At 45.4% G+C, this 23596-nt stretch overlaps 1 protein-coding gene across 2 annotated transcripts in view; it reads left to right on the top strand.

Moving 5' to 3' along the window:
* CRYBG3 (crystallin beta-gamma domain containing 3) overlaps positions 1-23596 on the top strand; it is a 343220-nt gene that overhangs the window by 151936 nt on the left and 167688 nt on the right. The gene's annotated exons all lie outside the window — the stretch shown is intronic.

Here is a 23596-nt window from a genome sequence, read left to right as displayed (position 1 = left end):
TAACATAGTATCGGAAATATTTCAGAGTTATATGAATGTAAATTTATTGTGCAGCATTATGGGGGTCATTCCGAGTTGTTCGCTCGCAAGCTGCTTTTAGCAGCTTTGCACACGCTAAGCCGCCGCCTACTGGGAGTGAATCTTAGCTTATCAAAATTGCGAACGAAAGATTAGCAGAATTGCGAATAGACACTTCTTAGCAGTTTCTGAGTAGCTCCAGACTTACTCGGCATCTGCGATCAGTTCAGTCAGTGTTGTTCCTGGTTTGACGTCACAAACACACCCAGCGTTCGCCCAGACACTCCTCCGTTTCTCCAGCCACTTCCGCGTTTTTCCCAGAAACGGTAGCGTTTTTTCACACACACCCATAAAACGGCCAGTTTCCGCCCAGAAACACCCACTTCCTGTCAATCACATTACGATCACCAGAACGAATAAAAAACCTCGTAATGCCGTGAGTAAAATACCTAACTGCATAGCAAATTTACTTGGCGCAGTCGCACTGCGGACATTGCGCATGCGCATTAGCAACTAATCGCTCCGTTGCGAGAAAAAAATAACGAGCGAACAACTCGGAATGACCCCCTATATTAGTAGCCTATTATGTGTGTGGTGTCAGAGAGAAATTTGTTTATTTGTAAGGTTTATAATATTATAGCCTTTGTTCTGCAACACTGTACAGTGCACAGTACTTACAAGTTAGTAAGCGGCAATATAATAAATTCAAGTAATAGCAACGAGTAACCTGGACATGCCAGGAAATATTGTCACATCTTCACTGTTATGTAAATACAGTATAGAGTATGTGTCTTCAACCTGCGGCCCTCCAGCTGCTGTGGAACTACACATTCCAGCATGTCCTGCCACAGATTTGCTACTAAGGCATGCTAAAACTGAGGCAGGGGATGCTGGGATGTGTAGTTCCACAGCATCTGGAGGGCCGCAGGTTGAAGACCCATGGAACAGAGCCTTAAGGCCCATACACACTGGGCGATTTTGAGCTGAAAGCAGCTCACTTTTGGTGCGTTGAGCTGCTTTCAGTGTGTATGCACAAGCAGTGAGCGCTAATGCGCGCTCCCGCTTCATCGCTGGCGGCCGCCGTTCATCTGCTGGTATTACCAGTAGATGAACGGCGGGGTGAGCGGCTTTCCATAGCATTCTGCTATGGAAAGCCGTTCACCTCCGCTCACATCGCTGGGCAGGGGGGAAAAGCGCTCAGTTTAGTTTAAATCCACTAAACCTCAAAATTTCCATTTTCAGGTAAGTTACCTCCTCACTCCACTATAGACAGCACCTACACCTTCCTGTTGTATCTAATTCCAGTCTAACATCTGAGAATACAGTCATTTCAGTTACTCGCTTATCTAGGCTGACCATATTATCCCTTTAACCTGGAACACTCATGAATTACACAGGTTCTGTGACTGGCTGACTACAAGCCTGCATTTCACCTGGTTTTAAGCAGCCACAGAACCTGTGTAATTCATGAGTGTCCCATGTTAAAGGGATAATATGGTCAGTCTACCTTATCAGGGGCTATGCAGCTATGTTTGGATCAATAATGCCGCTTTCAGATCGCAAATGCCGGATCCCACCCGGTAAGAGAAACGTGTCCTTACCTGGTGGGTTCCGGCATTTGCTCTTCTCTGCTGGCTTTCCGACCCGGCAATATACCGGGTCGGTTGCCATAGCAGCGGGGGGCGCAGCAGCGGCGCTGGGAGATAAGCTCATCTCCTGCGCCGCCTCTCCCTATGCTGTGAATGGGAGCCGTGTCGCATCGAAACGGCTCCCATTCACACTGCACCTGACCCGGTATTCAACCCGGTAATAACCTTTCTTTTTAACCGGGTTGAATTACCGGATCAGGCGACCCGCTAATTCGGCCAAAGTGCTTTCACATCGCACACTGACCCGTTTTGACACGGCAATATGCCGTGTCGATACCGGGTTATTTGTGCGATGTGAAAGGGGCATTAGTCCGCACAGTGGATTTTGGCAGAGCGAGTCTTCCAATCAGTCAGTCACTCTCTGTCTGCTGTGTTAAGAAAGCGTCTCCCTCGTAACATGGCATTCCATTATAAAGAGTTAAATGGAATTTATTGGCATAGATAGTTACGTATTAGAATTGAAATCATTTAATGTATGCTATTCATACCCGCCAACACTTTTAAACCACTTTCAGATGTATCCAAACTCTACTTACTCTACTGTTCCAGCAAGTAATTGATGGCCGGTATGATCACGCGGCTTGCTTGTTAAACACGGTCAATAATTACCGTTGCAGAGTTTTGCATTTATTGTAACTAAGGCTGCAATGTTTTATTTAATGAAAATTAACATGTAAAGTGCTAGAAGGCAAGACTAGATGCTTAGATTAGCACCTGCAGTATAAGGTTATAGAGGGTTACTAATCCCTGGTGCTCCAGCTGGCAATCTGTACATCATGGGCCTAATTCAAGGTTAATCGCAAAAGCAAAATCTTCCTCTGATGGACAAAACATTGGGCATAATTCAGACCTGATCGTAGATGTGCTAAATTTAGTACATCTACGATCAGCTGCCCAGACATGCGGGGCGATGCCCGGCACAGGGCTAGTCTTCCCCGCATGTCAGGCCCTACCCCCGCACAAGTACAAAAGCATCATACGGCAGCAATGCTTTTGTGCTTGAAGAGTAGCTCCCTACCAGCGCAGCTCCTGTGCGCTGGCAGGGAGCTACTCGTCGCTGTCCGGGTCGCAGTGGCTGCGAGTGAGGTCACGCAGCCGCTGCAGCCTGCCCCCCGCACGGTACGGGCACGTCTACATTGCCCGGACTGCGCCCCTAAAACGACGGACAAACGCTGCCGGCCCGTCCCCTCCCGCCCAGCGACCGCCTCTGCCTGTCAATCAGGCAGAGGTGATCGCAGGGCTGAGATGGGCGTCGGCTGTCTGGCATGCACCGGCACACTGCGGCGCTGGCACCTGTGCAATTCAGACCTGATCAGCTGCTGTGCGAAAACGCACAGCAGCGATCATGTCTGAATCAGGCCCAGTGTGCACTGCAGGTGGGGCAGATATAACATGTGCAGAGAGAGTTAGATTTGGGTGGGGTGTGTCCAAACTGAAATCTAAATTGCAGTGTAAAAATAAAGCAGCCAGTATTTACCCTGCACAGAAACAATGGCCCTCATTCCGAGTCGTTCGCTCGGTAATTTTCTTCGCATCGCAGCGTTTTTCTGCTTAGTACGCATGCGCAATGTTCGCACTGCGACTGCGCCAAGTAATTTTGCTATGAAGATAGTTTTTTTACTCACGGCTTTTTCTTCGCTCCGGCGAACGTAATGTGATTGACAGGAAATGGGTGTTACTGGGCGGAAACACAGCGTTTTATGGGCGTGTGGATGAAAACGCTACCGTTTCCGGAAAAAACGCAGGAGTGGCTGGAGAAACGGAGGAGTGTCTGGGCGAACGCTGGGTGTGTTTATGACGTCAAACCAGGAACGACAAGCAGTGAACTGATCGCAGATGCCGAGTAAGTCTGAAGCTACTCTGAAACTGCTAAGTAGTTTGTAATCGCAATATTGCGAATACATCGTTCGCAATTTTAAGAAGCTAAGATTCACTCCCAGTAGGCGGCGGCTTAGCGTGTGTAACTCTGCTAAAATCGCCTTGCGAGCGAACAACTCGGAATGACCCCCAATATAACCCACCCAAATCTAAATCTCTCTGCACATATTATATCCCCCCCATGCAGTGCACCTGGTTTTGCCCATTAGAGGAAGATTTTGCTTTTGCAATCAACATTTCTTTTGGCATAACTGAGAGCATTCCAACACTTTTTTATGATATAAAGATGATATATATATAAGTAACATGTATGTAACAATCCTCATGTAAAATCGTCACAGAACTCACCAACTACTGTATACGGATATTCTTTACCGGTGCTTTCACATTCATTATCATGTCACTTGTGTATTATAGTTATATACTCTCTAGGCTAATATACATTTTGAATAAGGACCTGAAAAGAACAAGGTAAAACTTTATCAAGTGCTTAGTATCATTTAGCTAAGGCCTGCTGACCGATCTTATGATTGGTAAGGTTTATGATCAAATGATCTTGTGCATACACACTTAACAAACATCCGCCAGATATGACTGGCCAGCAGACCCGTTTGAATATGCCCGCACACTTGTGATGTCATATTCAATGGCTTCGGTGGCTGATATATCGTTTGGTCAGCCAGATGCCTTTACACACAGGCAGATGTACCAATCTATCTGCATGATGTATCAGAATCGGCTGTGCTGCAGGGCCATTCACAGACATATACAAGCTGTAAACATGAGCCAATGGTCCAGCCGATACATCGTTTGTCTGCTTCATAAACGATATATCGGCAAGTGTGTACCCAGCCTAAGAGAGGATAGAGGCCAGATCAGATTCGGTTAACATTTTATTTCATTTTTAGGAACACTCTTACTTGTTGAGTAGTGTGTGACCCCGTAGAGCACTTTCCTGGTGCTCTGTGCGTCTCTCATTATAGCATTTATATATCTGCTACAGAGGTGACATAAAGTTACACACTGAGCTGCTGACTCTTCCTCTGGGTGTGTGAAAGTGTATCCCCATTGTGTGTGATTCCATTGTTCTCATTTCCGTCCAGAGGGAAAGGACAGTCATCAAATATGATTTGTCTGATTTATTGCCAGATGCACGGTTTGCCCTTCTGCATTGAAAATCAGCGTCTTCTTTTTTTTTTTGTTAAATGAAACAATACTTGGAAGCTTATAGTATAGTGAAAAAGGATAGCTGTAATAGGTACATTATTGCAGAAAATGACCACAGGACCAGTGACACAGTAAAAAATAAATATATGTTCATGATCGTATACATTTACACAATAAAACAAGGCCTTTTACATTTCTTCAAAATAAATAAATAAAAAGTACATGTATATATATATATATATATATATATATATACACACACGCACACACACACACTCACGTTGAGTCTCTCATATACAAAATTCCAAAATATTCCAAAATATGGATTTTTTTTAGCACCACTTCGAAAGTGAAACCTTGTCTTTCTGTTGGTTTAGTGTACACAATCTTTAATGCACAAAATTATAAAATAACCGTCAGGCTGTGTGTGTAAGGTGTATATGAAACATAAATAAATTTTGTGTGTGTACACAAACTGTTTCATGCACCAAATTATTACAAATACAGGTTGAGTATCCCATATCCAAATATTCCGAAATACGGAATATTCCGAAATACGGACTTTTTTGAGTGAGAGTGAGATAGTGAAACCTTTGATTTTTGATGGCTCAATGTACACAAACTTTGTTTAATACACAAAGTTATTAAAAATATTGTATTAAATCACCTTCAGGCTGTGTGTATAAGGTGTATGTGAAACATAAATGAATTGTGTGAATGTACACACACTTTGTTTAATGAACAAAGTTATAAAAAATATTGGCTAAAATGACCCTCAGGCTGTGTGTATAAGGTGTATATGTAACATAAATGCATTCTGTGCTTAGATTTAGGTAACATCACCATGATATATCATTATGGTATGCAATTATTCCAAAATACGGAAAAATCCAATATCCAAAATACCTCTGGTCCCAAGCATTTTGGATAAGGGATACTCAACCTGTATTGTATAAAATTTCCTTCAGGCTGTGTGTATAATGTGTATATGACACATAAATGCATTCTGTGTTTACACATGGGTCCCATCCCCAAGTTATCACATTATGGTATGCAAATATTCCAGAAGCCTCGAAGAGTCTGCAACCAATCAACTTCTAGCTATCTTTTATCTAATACATTCTATAAAATGGTAGCTGGAAGCTGATTGGTTTCTATGGGCAACTTCTTCCTCTGCCCTCTTTTGAAGGTATATTACATTTCCCCCATATGTTCAGTGCATGTAGGTAAAGAATCCCATCTGAGCCCTTTATACAGAATAAACTGCACATACTGTACTACATGCAACTTGAGTGTATACTGAATATATAACCAGCGATGGCTCCTACCTTAGGTCTCCGCCGCTTTGTCCCTGCCGCGTGTGTCCCTGCACCTGTACTATTTACAGTGCACAGATGCAATGACCTGGCGCATGCGCAGTAGTGGCGATGGTACTGCGCATGCGCAAAACCACAGCTTCTATGGACTGCATTGGCTGCAGCCCATAGAAGCCGGTTAGGGCTGACGAGGCAGGGAGCTGGCTTCCTGCAGGAGGAAACACCTCTTAATAGGACTGCCTGTAGTGTCTGTGTCTGGAATGTAGGACTTCCAATAGGAAGTCACTGCCAGTCACAGTGAAGCCAGTGCAGTCTCATGTACTGTATCTGGCTTCACTGACAGTGAGCTGGGTGGCAGATTTTACTGGGGAAGCTGCAGTCCCATAGGTAAAAATCGCCACTGTATAGAACTACTTTATAAGTTACATAGACAGTAGAGGTAAGAATTCTAATTGTGTTGGCTAAGAGGAATACATAAACCAAGGGCGTATCTAGAGAGGAGGGGACCCGTGTGCAGTCTCCGGGTGTGGGCCCCCTCCTCTCCCGTCCCATAGCCGGCAGCAGCGCTGTTAGCTCTCTGCGTGAGCACTAGAGACTCTGGCACAGTGCCAGAATCTACAGGGCATGACAAGTCTCCGAAAAAATGGCGCGGCGGCCATTTTTTCAGAGACCTGCGCATGCGCTGAAGACTCTGGCACTGTGCCAGAGTCTCTAGCGCTCACACAGAGAGCTAACAGCGCTGCTGCCGGCTACGGGACTCAGGAGAGGAGGGGACCCACACCCGCACACTAGAAAGGTAAGTATATAGAAGAAATGGGTGCATTATGTGGGCCCCCTCTGGACCCAGAGGCCTGTGCGCACTGCACACACTGCACCCATTATAGATACGCCACTGCATTAACCCCTGTGTAGCCATTTAGCCTCTCAGAGGGGAAAATATTTATTTCTGACCCCAAAAATTACAATTGGATAAATTCCCTTCAGCAATCATACCGATAATATTATAAGGATTTCCTCCTACGGAGAGGTTGCAGCCATCCCTCTCTATGTAAATATTGATTATGTGAAACAGTGTTATATGCAGGTTTATTTGCCAGCAGTGATTTCGGTCTGGCACGTACTTTCCATCCAGATCCTATCTTATTAAATGGTAATCTGTGTCCAATGCAGTGTTCTGATGTTACTACACAAATATTCTGTGATTTGGAAAGCAGTTCCTAATGATTCTTCAGGACACTCTGGAAATGTGTTATGATTATGGGATTATGTAAATGAGATGAGTGGTAGAGGTTTAAAATACAAGGATGTTCCGTGCTTTCTAGAAAGCAGCAAAAAAGATGCACATTTTCCCCTTCCACTTGCATAGTTATACCAATTGTCTGTGATAGTGGAGAGGGGAGTGATGTAATAAGTGTAGTGAGGGCCTTGCTTAAGTGAAATTACTTTCTTCAAGGGAAGGGGATAAGAGTTGGGGTATTGCAGAGAGACAAGTGCTTAAGGATGTAGGAGGGAAACCAGATCAGGCACAGATCCAGTAGGATAGGGTGAATTAATTAACTTTAAGGGAACATATGAGGCAATAGATGTTGGGGGAAGAGTCTAACAGAATGAGAAAGAGAGTTTCATAGGTTAGGGGCAGCACGAGAGAAGTATTGGAGAATGGAGTTAGAGGTAATCAGTGTGGAGGAGAGGTGGTGATCACTGGTTGGCGGAAGAGTGCGGAAGAAGGGATGAAGTTAAATGAGAATTGTGGGTTGAGGGTGAGATGTTTAAGCTTGATTATGTAGGGGAAGGGAGCTAGTAGAGGGACTGTCAGAGAGGAGAGGCAGAGACAGAGTGGTATGAAGGAAATACTAGTAATACCCCTTTCAAATCGCACAAATAACCCAGTATCGACCCGGCATATTCCCGGATCGACACAGGTCAGTGTGCGGTGTGAAAGCGCCATGTCGAAATTCCCGGGTCGCCTGACCCGGTAATTCAACCCGGGTTATAAGAAGGGTTATTCCCGGGTTGAATACCGGGTCAGTGGCTGCGTAAACGGATTCCGGGGTCGATGCGACCCGGGACACGTTTCCTAGATAAGGAGAGGCGGCGCGGAGATGAGTTCATCTCCCAGCGCCACCCCTGCTGCCGGCTCTGTCCCCCACCGCTATGGCAACCGACCCAGCATATTGCCGGGTCTGGAAGCCAGCGAAAGGGGTAGCAGAGTCTCCAATGCCGGATCCCACCCGGGAAGGACCCTTTTCCAATTCCCGTGTGGGAACCGGCATTGGAGATCTGAAACGGGTATAAGTATACCTTTAGTGTTTTCCATATCAATAAAAAAGGTAATTTGAGCCAGATGCTAATAAAGTGCAGGACATTATTTCATCATCAGGAAGTACCACCAAGCAGAACCTTAAGTAGAAGGATCTAGTGCATTCAGGTTTGAGTTAACGCTATGTCAAGAAGAAAAGATTTATTCAACGATCTCAGAGAAACAATTGATCATCAGTCTGGAAAGTGCTGTATGTAGGAAGGGTCAATCCCGGGATCGGGATCAGTGGGATCCCGGGATTTAGGCCCCAAAACGTCCGGGATTCAATCCTGGGATTGGAAGCTCTAATCCTGGGGATTGAGGGATCAGCGCTGCGCGTTTTCAGGACGCTCAGGCGCTGACCGGCTCCCCCGCGCAGCGTGACGTCCAGAGACAGGTCACGCTGCGCTGTCCGTTGTCACCCGCCGCTGACCGCCGAGAGAGACGGATGTGTCCCATCCTCCCGCCCCGGTTGTATGGTCAGTTATTTATGTGTGCGGGACGGGCAGGGCGAGGGGGGCGGACTCATAGGGAAAAGCCAATCCTGGGTATCCCAGGAATCCCGAGATTGACCATTTTTCAATCCCGGTACCCAGGATTGAAAAAAATGGCCCGGGATTGGCCTCCCTAGCTGTATGGCCACTTCCAAACAATCATTCTTCAGTGAGAAAGAGCATTTGCAAATCTAGATCACTGAAACAAGTTTTCAGTCTTCCCAGGAGTGGACATCCAAGCAGTTTCCTCCAAAGTTCGAATCATAGCATGCTCCTAGAAAATACAAAGAGCTAAAAGAGAGATCTAGTCATTCATAGAAATATTACAGTGTGACCTAGGCAAGGATGCTACTGAACGAATCACAAGATTTCTGAAAAAGTGTTCTCTGGATAAAAAAGATCAAAGTGGAGTTGTTGTGTTTGGCAAAAAATGATCAGCACAATAAACTTATACCAACCAGTGGGGGCAATGATCTGGTGTTGTGAAGCCACAAGACCCGGATGCCTCATAGTCATTAGCTTAATTCAAGATGGTTTTTATTTCTGATATTTGTTCCTTGATTTATTTTTGTGTACACATTATTGTCTGCCTCATGAGGGCTATTGTGATCCTTTAAGTAATTTATGACCTGTGTGATCACTGGGATAACAATCTCTGAGTTCACCTAAAATATCCAAGTGGTTGTTTTTCTCATTGATGGTAAATATGGCCCTGATTTAGACACATTTATAGTAAAAATTTTGACTATAGAACACCTGGAGTAGGAAGATTATTTGACCATTCCACTGTCACAGTTATACTGTGCCTCCACGTTTTCTTCTCCTTGGTTCTCTTTTTGAAATATCCCCCTTAATTTGCTACAAGCGAGCTTCATTCTAAACCACTGTATTCCGTAGAGAGTACACAATGAATGTGAAAGGACCAATATGAGTACAGACATCAGGACTGTTGATCCCTATGGAATTACAGACCAAATTGCTGAATCAAAGATATAAGGCTAGATGCGTCATCGCTTGGAGAGTGATAAAATGGAGAGAGAAAACGTACCAGCCAATCAGCTCCTAACTGCCATGTCACAGGTCCTGTTTAAAAAAATGACAGTTAGGAGCTGGTTGGCTGGTAGTTTATCACTCTCCATTTTATCACTGTCCAAATGATGATGCATCTATCCCTTAATAATAAATAAATATGAACAAAGCCAAGAACATTCGTAGAAATTAATCTAAGGCTTGGTGCAGCTCAGACTGCATGGTTCTGCAATACTGTAGCTCATAATTCATGTTATTATTAGATAGTGCTAACATTTCCAATGCATTTCCTCCACAAAGTAAGGTATGCTCTGAATATGCTGATGAAAGCAATAATCTTTGAGGCAAATAACATTAAAAATGTTAATCGAATAGAAATTGATCTTCCTGAGGCAAAATAGAAGAAAGGAAAAAGAGTTATAAGCAGTAATAAAGTTATTCACTCATAATAGCTCTGATGCAAGTAATGTTATTTAAAATGATCTACTGCAGATTGTTCTCATTAATCTATCTCAGGTTCTCTTTCTTCTGTTGGAACGTAGCGCACTTATCTGCCAGTCTGTCTTCTTCCTCTTTTTCTTATCTGGAATCCAATGGTTTTAGGTGTTTATTTGTGAAAGTCAAGAAGCATGCATTGGTCTTTCCTGATCTGTTTGTAGGGGTGGTCTTCAGGTTGCTGGCGGCCGGCCTCCCGGCGATCACCATACCGGCGGCGGAATACCGACATCTTTTCTCCCTTTTGGGGGTCCACGACCCCCCTGGAGGCAGAAAAGATAGCACCGTGCCCGCAGCATGGCGAGCGCATCGAGCCCGCAAAGGGGCTCATTTGCGGTTGCGCAGCTGTAGGTATGCCAGCGGCCGGGATTCCGGCACCAGTATGCTGGTCGCCGTGACCCCGACCGCCGGCAAACCATACTACACCCGTTTGTAGTCTTATGTTTTCCATACATGTTTTTCCTACTTTGTAGTATCACCAGTTTAAAGTGTGTTCTATCATGTGGACTATGCCTGGCGAAATGCGTGCTTAGTTTTTTTTTAAAGGTCACATGTGGCATCTGATTTTCAAAAGTGCCAGGGCAGGATGGCAGCAACACATTGTAAGGTAATGGCTCCCATCCAATGGGGTGCTATTTTTACACATAATACTCCCTTTGACACCTCTCCAGGCACCAATTCCTGCTGAATCTCCAGCAAGCTTCATCTCATTAACTGGAAGCAATGACCGACTAGGGCCAAACAGGTGGGGATATATATATATAGCTCACAAACGTATTAATTTGTTGTAATTGCTGTAAAACGTTGTTTCCTGATAAGATGCAGGGGCAGGTGTCAGTTTTTGGGAAGGGAAGCCGCCTGCTTTACTGTGTTGTGTAGCTGCTGCAGCACCTGTTTCCTGGTACAGTGCATCCGTAAAGTATTCACAGCGCTTCACTTTTTCCATATTTTGTTATGTTACATTCCTATTCCAAACTTGAATAAATTATTTTTTCCCCCACAAAATTCTACACACAATACCCCATAATGACAACGTGAAGAATTTTTTTTTTTTTTGCAAATTTATTAAAAAGAAAAAAAAATCACAGCCTTTGCTCAATACTTTGTTGATGCACCTTTGGCACCAATTACAGCCTTGAGTCTTTTTGAATATGATGCCACAAGTTTGGCACACCTATCTTTGGGCAGTTTCACCCATTCCTCTTTGCAGCACCTCTCAAGCTCAAATCAGGTTGGATGGAATGCGTCGGTGCACAGCCATTTTCAGATCTCTCCTGAGATGTTCAATCGGATTCAAGTCTGGGCTCTGGCTGGGCCACTCAATGACATTCACAGAGTTGTCCTGAAGCCACTCCTTTGATATCTTGACTTTGTGCTTAGGGTCGTTGTCCTGCTGAAAGATGAACCGTCGTCCCAGTCTGAAGTCAAGAGCGCTCTGGAGCAGTTTTTCATCCCTGATGTCTCTGTACATTGCTGCATTCCTCTTTCCCTCTATCCTGACTAGTCTCCCAGTTCCTGCCACTGAAAAACATCCCCACCACCATGCTTCACTGTAGAGATGGTATTGGCCTGGTGATGAGCGGTGCCTGGTTTCCTCCAAACATGACGCCTGGCATTCACGCCAAAGAGTTCAGTCTTTGTCTCATCAGACCAGAGAATTTTGTTACTCATGGTCTGAGAGTCCTTCTGGTGCAAACTCCAGGCGGGCTGCCATGTGCTTTTTACTAAGGAGTGGCTTTCGTCTGGCCACTCTACCATACAGGCCTGATTGGTGGATTGCTGCAGAGATTTGTTGTCCTTCTGGAAGGTTCTCCTCTCTCCACAGAGGAATGCTGTAGCTCTGACAGAGTGACCATCTGGTTCTTGGTTACCTCCCTATCTAGGGCCCTTCTCCCCTGATTGCTCAGTTTAGACAGCCGGCCAGCTCTAGGAAGAGTCCTGGTGGTCCCGAACTTCTTCCATTTACGGATGATGGAGGACTCTGTTATCATTGGGACCTTCAAAGCAGCAGCTATTTTTTTCGGTACCCTTCCCCAGATTTGTGCCTCGAGACAATCCTGTCTCAGAGGTCTACAGACAATTCCTTTGACTTCATGCTTGGTTTGTGCTCAGACATGCACTGTCAAGTGTGGGACTTTATATAGACAGGTGTGTGCCTTTCCAAATCATGTCCCATCAACTGAATTTACCACAGGTGGACTTCCAATTAAGCTGTAGGAACATGGATGCACCTGAGCTCAATTTTGACCTTCATGGCAAAGGCTGTGAATACTTATGTGATTTCTTAGTTTTTTATTTTTAATAAATTTGCCAAATTCTAAAAAAAACAAAACTTTTTTTCATGTTGTCATTATGGGGTATCGTGTGTAGAATTTTGTGGGGGGGAAAAAATATATTCAATTTTGGAATAAGGCTGTAACATAACAAAATGTGTAAAAAGTGCAGCGCTGTGAATACTTTCCGGATGCACTGTAGGGGTGGTTTAGTGTGGTAGCTATTTTCTGTAGGTCAGGAGGATCTAGCCGAATGTGACAAGAGCCATTGACCATTCAACTGATTGTCTGTGCTCTCCAATATCCCTTTCACATCTCCAATGCCGGAACCCACCCGGGAATTGGAAACGGGTCCTTCTCGGGTGGGACACAGGATTGGAGACTCTCCTACCCCTTTCGCTGGCTTCCAGACCCGGCAATATGCCTGGTCGGTTTCCATAGTGGTGGGGTCGGCGCTGGGAGATGAGTTCATCTCCGCGCCACCTCTCCCTATCTAGTAAACGGGTCCCGGGTCGCATCGACCTGGGAATCCGTTTATGCAGACACTGACCTGGTATTCAACCCGGGAATTACACTGCTTATAATGCAAGTTGAATTACCGGGTCAGGCGACCCGGGAATTTGGACTTGGTGCCTTCACACCGCACACTGACCCGTGTCGACCCGGCAATATGCCGGGTCAATACCGGGTTATTTGTGCGAGCTGAAAGGGGTATTAGAGTCAACCTTCTATTCCATAGAGATAACATTTGTTTCTCTTACATGTAGGAACAGTTATTGCAACAATATAAAGATTAACCTGCTGTAACTTCAGTCTGAAATGCCACATTCATTCACCTGCACAGAAATCCCTTTTACTCCCAGTGGGGCTGATTCTTTGTTGGCTAGATCTCTTTGTGTGGAAGCAGATAGTCTTATCATATAGCACTTTTGGAGAAGCAAATTTACTCATTGTTTGGTATTTCTTACCAATTCTGAGATGGAATGGTCTTGTCCGGATCTGTCTTTGTGTGAAATGGGCGTTTCAGAGCGGGAACTATGTGGCGACAATGTGATCACAAGGAACAGTTCTTTTTGTGGGAGTGCCGTGGGCATGTAGCTGAACGTTTGTGCTATCCTCAGTCACAAGTACACTGAATGGGGCAAGTGCATGTGATGCTAGCTGCGACTGTGGACAGAAAAACAGTGGGCGTAGCAGCTTCCGGTTTGAAGTCTTAAACAGGGTACACACTGGGACGATGTGCATCCAGTTCATATGTTGGACCGGCGGGCTGACATATCAGATCCTGGGTGCACATTGAGCGATATAACGAATGCCGGAGTAACATATCGCTCCTTCCTTCATTACACATGTCACGTGACAACCGGGCAACGGCGCTAGCCACCACAGGCACTCGCAAATCGGGCACAGACAATGAGCGATATGTCCGATTTGTTGTTCCGATTCATCTGGAAACGACAAATCATCCAATCTATTGTATCAGTGTGTTCCCAGCTGTACGGATCCTTGCATTGGCCCTATGGAAACTCACATTAACATAAGGTAGTAATGAGGCCTCCGCAGCTTCAGGCAAACACAGACGCTTTTTACTAAAGCTTCTAAAACAAAAGTGGAGGGATTGCCCATATAACCAATCAGATTCTGTCTATACTTTTCAAGAATGCAATGTTTTCTACAATCTGATTGGTTGCTATGGTCTGCATCACCACTTTTCATTTTTAAAAGCTTTAGTAATTCTACCCCAATGTGTCAAACTCAGAATCAGCCTCGGTGTATATAAATCGGAAATACTTAAACAAAGGAACATATATGAGCCACTTCTAAATATATGTATTCAGCCGTATCTCTTAATGGTAGGAAAAGTGTTACAGTATATTGAATAGGGCTTAACAGGGTTTAATGATCACTATAGTCAGCACCCTTCTATTCCTTATAACAGTCATGCTCTCAGTGAGCTCATGATTCTACTTGTCTTTCAAATAATAAATAAGCAATGGGCCTGGGTGCCAGTGTGCCAGTATGGCTGGTGTACGCATGGTGTAATGGTTAGCGTTACTTCCTTACAGCATTGAGGTTGTGGGTTTGATTCCCGCCATGACCCTAACTTGTATATTCTCCCTATACTTGTGTGGTTTTCCTCTAAAAAATTAGATGGGCCAAGTGGTTGTTATCTGCCGTCAAATTCTCTGTTTCCATTAAATTGCAGGCATAGAATTTTTCCCTAAAAAGGCCCATGTTTTTAACTGTTTCTTTGTCTTGCAAAAAACACATATTGCCAACATGAAAGCTTACAGTAGAGACATCTCAGGACCAAAAAAAAGACAAAAGCAACATGCAAAAAACAACGTATGCAAGAGCATTAAAGAAAGCATATATCAAGGGTCTTAACAAAGTTCAGGAGGGAAACAGTCTTCAAAGGAAAATAAGTATTAGAACTCGAGGGCATACATTGAGACTGGAGGGGGGGAGGTTCAGGGGAAATTTAATGAAAAATTACTTCACAGAAAGGGTAGTGGATAAGTGGAATAGCCTCCCATCAGAGGTGGTAGAGGCTAAGACTGTAGGGCAATTTAAACATGCTTGGGACAGGCATATGAATATCCTTACAAAGAAATAAGGTTAAAAAAGGGTTGAGATTGCCTAAAGGATAAAATAAAAAAGGGGCAGACTAGATGGGCCAAGTGGTTCTTATCTGCCGTCAAATTCTATGTTTCTATGTTTCTATAAAGCAACTATTATCGTCAACAGTGCATTCACAGTCAGCCAATCAGAAGTCGTTTGCTAGTGCTAGCGACTATCATCGGAAACATGTACTTGCACCTGCCCCCAAGCACCCGTAAATTATATGGCTTTCACAGGTGTATGTCGCGGTCTGCATCTATTTACTGTGACTGTGCAGGAATTGGTTCTACCAACGTACAAAGTCACAGTTTGAGTACAAAGGAACTTGGGGCATAATTCAGACCTGATTGCAGCAGCAAAATCTTTCTCTAATGGGCAAAACCATGTGCACTGCAGGTGGGCCAGATATAACATGTGCAGAGAGAGTTAGATTTGGGTGGGTTATTTTGTTTCTGTGCAAGGTAAGTACTGGCTGCTTTACACTGCAATTTAGATTTCAGTTTGAACATGCACCACCCAAATCTAATGTCTCTCTGCACATGTTACATCTGCCCCACTGCACTTCTCATGGTTTCGCCCATTAACGGAAAAAAGTTGCTGCTGCGATTAGGTCTGAAAGCTGCGGCTATTCGCATTGGAGCCCTGTGGTCTGCATACATAGCAATACAACTTTGTTGCTTCCAGTACTTTTATTTGTAAATACTATAGGACAACTTGAGCAAAAAAGCCACTGACCTGGCGCTCTGGGAGGGGTTATTGGCGCGACTTGAGCAACAGTGAATACAGACTACTCTGTAAGGCTTATTCAGTTATGTGATTCTCATCTAGTTTCAGTGCACTTTAAGTGGCCGGAGAGGAGATGAAACGTGCTAGAATGCTCATAAAAAGCATGGAAACACTTTTTATGTGTTCAGCAACTCTGCCCATTTTCCATGTATTTCCCTTTAGTCGCACTGACAACTCAGCCAAATAGACATTTTTTCGGTACAATAGAAGCGCTTGCACTTTTGCAGACTCGTTCCTTGGTTGGGTCTGGCTGCCAAATAAATTGCATTAACTTGTGACCAAGAATAACAGTTTAGGATATTCCATGGCAGCTAACAAAATCGGCAGTCAGACTCCCTTTATACGTGTGTTGTGCACGTGTGGATCAGCACGTTCCACAAAGAAGAACCGGAGGCAGAGTCACTATGTGTGCATTCCATGTAGGATTTTTAGCGTTGTAAAGCCATTTTATATACCGGAGGGTTTGCACAGCATCCAGGTCTGCTGACACAGAAACTGATTTACAGCTGGACTCAGTTGGTGTCTAATTTTTTTTTTCTTGCTACCTATGGAAAATTGCCCCAAAAGTGTGAGATACCACCAATGCTACATAAGTAGCAAATAGGGCTCCATCCCCATGTAAGTGACCGGAAGCAGATGCGCCAGGGATATGGCAGGAGGTGTAGCTTCACCGCGAGCACAAAAGACTACGGGGGTCATTCCGAGTTGTTCGCTCGCTAGCAGTTTTTAGCAGCCGTGCAAACGCTATGTCGCCTCCCACTGGGAGTGTATTTTAGCTTAGCAGAAGTGCGTACGAAAGGATCGCAGAGCGGCTACAAAATAATTTTGTGCAGTTTCAGAGTAGCTTCAGACCTACTCAGCGCTTGCGATCACTTCAGACTGTTCAGTTCCTGTTTTGACGTCACGAACACGCCCTGCGTTCGCCCAGCCACGCCTGCATTTTTCCTGGCACGCCTGCGTTTTTTCGAACACTCCCTGAAAACGGTCAGTTGACACCCAGAAACGCCCACTTCATGTCAATCACTCTGCGGCCAGCAGTGCGACTGAAAAGCTTTGCTAGACCCGGTGTGAAACGACATCGTTCGTTGTATTAGTACGACGCGCGTGCGCATTGCGCCGCATGCTCAGAAGTTCAGTTTTTTTGCCTGATCACTGCGCAGCGAACGAAAGCAGCTAGCGAACAACTCAGAATGACCACCTGTGTCTGTTTCCCACCAATAGTAATTGTCTCTATTACAGTGTATCTATGGGCTCATTTCCACAATCTACTAGGCAATTGGTTGATGAGTCCACAGCAGCATTATGTGGCTCTGTGGATCTGACGTAACGCTGGATATAAGTGCATTTGGCTACATAATGGTGCATCATGGTGCACCAGGCATAGACTCTGCATGGCTTATCTTAAGTTACCTATTGCAGCTATACGCTAGTGTTATGTGTATCATTTTAAAGAAAGCTGTGGACAGATATACTCAGTGGCTGACTGTTTAAAACCGTGTTAAGCAAGTCCGAGTTCTTTCCAGGTGCCTGTTATTGGAATCGCCCTAGAGCATCAGCATTTTTTCACAGCATCCCTAGGCCAAATGTTTCTTATTGAGAAAATAAATAAATTGTTCCTACCTGTCCTCCTTAAGGTCAGATATGTGGCGGGGGACAGTGTTGCACTTCTGTTTGTGTACATCATTTATGATTGGCAGCCACCAGCTCTGGTTTTGCCTGTAATATTAAATAACCATAAATGATTTGATTTGTTCCTGGACCCCAGGGTGCCACGTCACACAGTTTGGGAACCACAGGTCTAGCAGATGAAAATTTTTCTTATTCATGTCATGTTTTATAAATCTATCAACCCGCATGCTTACATTTTGCTATGACTGCATTATCCCTTTATTTACATCTTTTCATTTCTTTTTACCGACCTCTTAAGCCTCTTGGCAACTAAAATGTTAATCTCTTGATTTCCTAAAGCAGCTTTGACTGTAGCGGAGTTCCTGGCAGCACTCCGTGGCATAGAATTTCCATAATACCGCATTAATAACAAATACTTCCTAAGGTGCACTGAGTATTGTAATTGTCCCGCTCTCCGTGCATCCTTTAATAACACCATACATTATGTGAGATTACAATTCGTGGATATGATTTAACTTCAATGTCAAGAACCTATATACTGTGGCCTCTAAGTACAAACCACAATTGAATAGTTTATTTCACACATTACGTTTGCAAGGGAAACTGACACCCAGTAACAGAGTGGGGACTGTAGGTGTTAAATTATAAGGTCTTTAGGTGGGAATTCTATAGTGTGTCCAAACCAAATTAGCTGCCCCCAGTTCAGATTTGTGGTTTGGGGCATGTATCTCCCATTAGCATTGACCGCAATTGAGATTTGGCATTTTCTTTTTATTTTAAGCATTTTAAATACTAATATACTATTTTAATTTAGAATTAAGTATTTCACATTGGCGATGTGAAGAAAGGAATCTTGTTATTGGATGACGGACTACTATAAACAATTTATTGGTACATATAGCTTAGTAATATCCCCGAACAATTGTGTTCATGTAAACAAATAGAAATCTAAAACCAATATTCAAGATTGTTCCACTCACAGCATTCATAAATCTAACTCTGATTTATTTATTATTACCTAAAAAAGTAGAGAGGGACAGCTGCTTATCGCCTTGTTCCCCTGATGAAGACCTAAAATAAATAGGATGAAACGCATAGGAAAATTTGGCCCTGTGCATCTGTGGTAGGGTTAGTCTGCAGGGCGGGTAGGGTTAAAGTTCTTACCGGGATCCGCCGGGATAATGAACGTGGGGATGCCGCTGGTAGACTTCTGACCGAAGGAGTAGTGACTGCCGGGATTTCGTACCCAACCCTGCACTGCTGAAATATCATTCCGCTCTGAATGATTACATGTCCTAAAGATATTCAAGGGGACTTTCAATTAAATATTGGGCAGAAATGTCAGACTACAAAATGTTTGTTATCTCGGCTCATGTTTGGATTAATGATGTACGACAGGCCAGAGCAGATGAGCATATCTGACCGTAATGTGTCCAGACTACTATGTACACCCTGCAGTAATTGGACCGAACAGCTGAAAATGCTTGGCCTTTTTATTGGCTGATTTCCGCCTGTGATTGTAGGCTGCCTCCATTCCCCGCATTCCTTATATCATTGCATTGCCGCAATCACATGCAGACCAGTACGCACCATGCCTGCCAACATTCACTGCCTGTTTCAAAGGACGCTAACTGATATTTGGGTTAGGGCTAGGGGTTAGATGCTGATTCACAGGACGCTAACTGATATTTGGGTTAGGGCTAGGGGTTAGATGCTGATTCACAGGACACTAACTGATATTTGGGTTAGGGCTAGGGGTTAGATGCTGATTCACAGGACACTAACTGATATTTGGGTTAGGGCTAGGGGTTAGATGCTGATTCACAGGATGCTAACTGAGAGTAATGCTGATGTTTGTGCAGCTGAACGATTCTTTGCTACTGCCCATGTGCAAATTATTCTGAGAACCCCTATGGTGCATGCATTACCATGAGTGCATGCGTACAGGGGTGCAGAAAGTGGACGTCTCAGTGCTTGCGCTTTCCAGCACTTGCTATTGCACTAGGGGAAGGCTGAAGCTGGCATCTGCATATTATCACACCCACAACTCTGCCAATAGGTGCTAGTGCAATAATGGCCACCTCTGAATCAGGCCCTCCGTGGCTATAATAAATGCCATCGGCAATGCATCTGATCTGCCCTGCCATAAGTATGTGTATATCGTAAAAGCAAAGAGAGGAAAGTCATTTGAAGCTGGAGAGCTCCTTCAGTAACTGTATTTAGGGGCTAATTCAGACCTGATTGCTGCTGTGTGTTTTCGCACAGCAGGCGATCAGATCTAAACTGCGCAGGCTCCACAGTGCGCATGTGCATGCCAGAGATGTAATCGGCATCTCAGCCCAGTGATCGCCTCTGCCTGATTGACAGGCAGAGGTGTTCCCTGGGCGGGAGGGAGATGGGCTGGCGGCGCTTGGCTGCCGTTTTGGAAGCGCTGTCCGGGCAATGCAGGAGTGCCTGGACCGTGCGGGGGGCGGCCGCTGCGACCCAGGATGCGTCAAAAAGTCGCCTACCAGCACAGCAATGCGGGGGGACGGTCAGACATGCGGTGCATATTAACCCTGTGCTGGGCGTCCCCCCTCCCCTCCCCCCCCCCCATGTCACGGTGGCTGATCGTAGCCGTGCAAAATTTTGCACGGCTACGATCAAGTCTGAATTAGCGGGTGGTCTTCAGTATGCCGGCTGTCGGGATCCCGGCGCACAGTATACCGGCGCCGGGATCCCGACACCCGGCATACCGACACTTATTCTCCCTTTTGGGGGTCCACGACCCCCCTGGAGGTAGAATAAAATAGCGCGCCACCGTGCCCGCAGCGTGGCGAGCGCAGCGAGCTCGCAAGGGGCTCATTTGCGCTCGTCACGCTGTCGGTAAGCCGGCGGTCGGGCTCCTGGCGCCGGTATGCTGGTCGCCGGGAGCCCGACCGCCGGCATAACATACTACACCCTAATTAGCCCCTTAATGCAATCCAGTGCACAAACTGCCGGACATGCAAACAACTGAGGGAACCGTCATTTCGGTGGATGACTTCATACACGTGGAATATTCCTGCAAAGACCTAGGTAATAAAATATGCAACATCTGCAGTGCTACATTAACCAAACCTACAGTATTGATTGTATTGGAATAGGACAGTTTTAGAGCATCTGCATTAAATATTGAAGAGTTTTCTTTATCTGGTTGTTTTAGAGCCTGTGAATAGACAATAAGTGATAGCCTCTTCACTTCAAGTGTGGGACTAATTAACTATATTTTCCAACATAAATTACCATTTCATTTAATAAGACATTTGTTAAAGCATCTTTCTCTGACGTCCTAAGTGGATGCTGGGGACTCCGTCAGGACCATGGGGATTAGCGGCTCCGCAGGAGACAGGGCACAAAAGTAAAAGCTTTAGGATCAGGTGGTGTGCACTGGCTCCTCCCCCTATGACCCTCCTCCAAGCCTCAGTTAGATTTTTGTGCCCGGCCGAGAAGGGTGCAATCTAGGTGGCTCTCCTAAAGAGCTGCTTAGAGTAAAAGTTTTGTTAGGTTTTTTTATTTTCAGTGAGTCCTGCTGGCAACAGACTCACTGCATCGAGGGACTTAGGGGAGAGAAGTGAACTCACCTGCGTGCAGGATGGATTGGCTTCTTAGGCTACTGGACACCATTAGCTCCAGAGGGAGTCGGAACACAGGTCTCACCCTGGGGTTCGTCCCGGAGCCGCGCCGCCGACCCCCTTGCAGATGCCGAAAAGTGAAGAGGTCCAGAAACCGGCGGCAGAAGACTTTTCAGTCTTCATAAGGTAGCGCACAGCACTGCAGCTGTGCGCCATTGTTGTCAGCACACTTCATAGCAGCGGTCACTGAGGGTGCAGGGCGCTGGGGGGGGCGCCCTGGGCAGCAATGATAGTACCTTATTCTGGCTAAAAATACATCACATATAGCCCCTGGGGGCTATATGGATGTATTTAACCCCTGCCAGGTCTCAGAAAAACGGGAGAAGAAGCCCGCCGAAAAGGGGGCGGGGCCTATTCTCCTCAGCACACAGCGCCATTTTCCCTCACAGAAATGCTGGTGGGAAGGCTCCCAGGCTCTCCCCTGCACTGCACTACAGAAACAGGGTTAAAACAGAGAGGGGGGGCACTTATTTGGCGATATGACTATATATATTAAAATGCTATAAGGGAAAAACACTTATATAAAGGTTGTCCCTGTATAATTATAGCGTTTTTGGTGTGTGCTGGCAAACTCTCCCTCTGTCTCCCCAAAGGGCTAGTGGGGTCCTGTCCTCTATCAGAGCATTCCCTGTGTGTGTGCTGTGTGTCGGTACGTGTGTGTCGACATGTATGAGGACGATGTTGGTGAGGAGGCGGAGCAATTGCCTGTAATGGTGATGTCACTCTCTAGGGAGTCGACACCGGAATGGATGGCTTATTTAAGGAATTACGTGATAATGTCAACACGCTGCAAGGTCGGTTGACGACATGAGACGGCCGGCAAACCAATTAGTACCTGTCCAGGCGTCTCAAACACCGTCAGGGGCGTTAAAACGTCCTTTTACCTCAGTCGGTCGACACAGACACGGACACTGACTCCAGTGTCGACGGTGAAGAAACAAACGTATTTTCCTTTAGGGCCACACGTTACTTGTTAAGGGCAATAAAGGAGATGTTACATATTTCTGATACTACAAGTACCACAAAAAAGGGTATTATGTGGAGTGTGAAAAAACTACATGTGGTTTTTCCTGAATCAGATAAATTAAATGAAGTGTGTGATGATGCGTGGGTTTCCCCCGATAGAAAATTATTGGCGGTATACCCTTTCCCGCCAGAAGTTATGGCGCGTTGGGAAACACCCCTTAGGGTGGATAAGGCGCTCACACGCTTATCAAAACAAGTGGCGTTACCGTCTCCAGATACGGCCGCCCTCATGGAGCCAACTGATAGGAGGCTGGAAAATATCCTAAAAAGTATATACACACATACTGGTGTTATACTGCGACCAGCGATCGCCTCAGCCTGGATGGGCAGCGCTGGGGTGGCTTGGTCGGATTCCCTGACTGGAAATATTGATACCCTTGACAGGGACAGTATTTTATTGACTATAGAGCATTTAAAGGATGCATTTCTATATATGCGAGATGCACAGAGGGATATTTGCACTCTGGCATCAAGAGTAAGTGCGATGTCCATATCTGCCAGAAGATGTTTATGGACACGACAGTGGTCAGGTGATGCAGATTCCAAACGGCACATGGAAGTATTGCCGTATAAAGGGGAGGAGTTATTTGGGGTCGGTCCATCGGACCTGGTGGCCACCGCAACAGCTGGAAAATCCACCTTTTTTACCCCAAGTCACATCTCAGCAGAAAAAGACATCGTCTTTTCAGCCTCAGTCCTTTCGTCCCCATAAGGGCAAGCGGGCAAAAGGCCAGTCATATCTGCCCAGGGATAGAGGTAAGGGAAGAAGACTGCAGCAGGCAGCCCATTCCCAGGAACAGAAGCCTTCCACCGCTTCTGCCAAGTCCTCAGCATGACGCTGGGGCCGTACAAACAGGTGCGGTGGGGGGTCGTCTCAAGAGTTTCAGCACGCAGTGGGCTCACTCGCAAGTGGACCCCTGGATCCTACAAGTAGTATCCCAGGGGTACAGATTGGAAATTCGAGACGTCTCCCCCTCGCAGGTTCCTGAAGTTTGCTTTACCAACGTCTCCCTCCGACAGGGAGGCAGTATTGGAAACAATTCACAAGCTGTATTCCCAGCAGGTGATAATCAAAGTACCCCTCCTACAACAAGGAAAGGGGTATTATTCCACACTATATTGTGGTACTGAAGCCAGACGGCTCGGTGAGACCTATTCTAAATCTGAAATATTTGAACACTTACATACAAAGGTTCAAATCAAGATGGAGTCACTCAGAGCAGTGATAGCGAACCAGGAAGAAGGGGACTATATGGTGTCCC

This window comes from Pseudophryne corroboree, chromosome 2 (assembly GCF_028390025.1).
Source record: "Pseudophryne corroboree isolate aPseCor3 chromosome 2, aPseCor3.hap2, whole genome shotgun sequence".
NCBI classification, from domain to species: domain Eukaryota; kingdom Metazoa; phylum Chordata; class Amphibia; order Anura; family Myobatrachidae; genus Pseudophryne; species Pseudophryne corroboree.
The sequence above is the reverse complement of the archived record's forward strand: the minus strand, read 5'-3'. Positions and strand labels throughout refer to the sequence as shown.